Source organism: Mobula hypostoma, chromosome 8 (assembly GCF_963921235.1).
Source record: "Mobula hypostoma chromosome 8, sMobHyp1.1, whole genome shotgun sequence".
NCBI lineage: Eukaryota > Metazoa > Chordata > Chondrichthyes > Myliobatiformes > Myliobatidae > Mobula > Mobula hypostoma.
The window spans coordinates 147,695,109-147,696,349 of NC_086104.1; positions in this window are offsets into that span (position 1 = coordinate 147,695,109).

A 1,241-nucleotide genomic window follows, 5' to 3' on the forward strand; every position below is an offset into this window, starting at 1 on the left:
TGCAATGGCGGTTTTATTGCCCATAATGCTCTGCGACAATAAACCTGCTCTATACATTCAACTTGACAGTTGTAAGAATTGAAGCAATATCACAGTATTTTGCTTGGAAATAAAGTAATCTTTATTTTATTCACCCCAGTTCACTGCTTTTACAAAATCGTCCAATTAGTTATTTTTAGTTATAAGATTATTCTAAATGTGGTTTCCCAATGGAAATTTCACAGCTTGGGTTTAAGGAAATGGATGATGTACATTTCAGATGTGCCTTAGATTTGTTTCCTGCCTGGTTCAGGATGCCAGTAGCCAGTATAAGTTACTTATTAGTAATTTCGGCAAATCTCTCATTAAGAGGAGAGTTTTTAGCCATCTCTCAGCTCTCTATCAATATACAGGCTGACAAGAGTCCAAGGAAACAAAAACAGCATTATATAACCTAGCAACACACATAAAAGTTGCTGGTGAACGCAGCAGGCCAGGCAGTATCTCTAGGAAGAGGTACAGTCAACGTTTCAGGCCGAGACCCTTTCAGTTAGTCCTGACGAAGGGTCTCGGCCCAAAACGTCGACTGTACAACTTCCTAGAGATGCTGCCTGGACTGCTGCGTTCACCAGCAACTTTTATGTGTGTTGCTTGAAATTCCAGCATCTGCAGATTTCCTCGTGTTTGCGATTATATAATCTAGTCCCGTCCATGGGCTAATTTGTAAATGATACCTGTTAAGAACATATGAAATTAGAGAGTAAGATCCATGAAAATAGGTGATGAATGGTCAGTGTGGACTCTACGGGGCAAATGAACTGTACCTCTTGATGTCTCTATGATGCTGACAGGCAGCAAATTGCAGGCTGACTCCCAACTTCTGTTGAAGTTGGCTGCCAATTTTACACTCAGTTAAGTTTCTCTTACACGCAAGTTATTTGAAAAACTGTTAACATTGGTGCAAATCATTGGAAAGAATTTTCATTTAAACATCAGTATTTTTGTATCACTTAATTAATTTAAAAGTAAAATAAAGAAATAAGTAACTTATTCTTTATGATCTCCAGCTATGGAATCCTCAATGAGTGAATAATGATTCAAATCCTGGTCTAGATGTCACTGCTATAGAAGCAGAGAGGCAGGTTTCCTGGTATAACACAATGGGGTGCTAACAAGAGAGGGAATTGAATTGAATTAACTTTATTTCTTACATACTTCACATACATGAGGAGTAAAGATCTTTATGTAACATCTCCGACTAA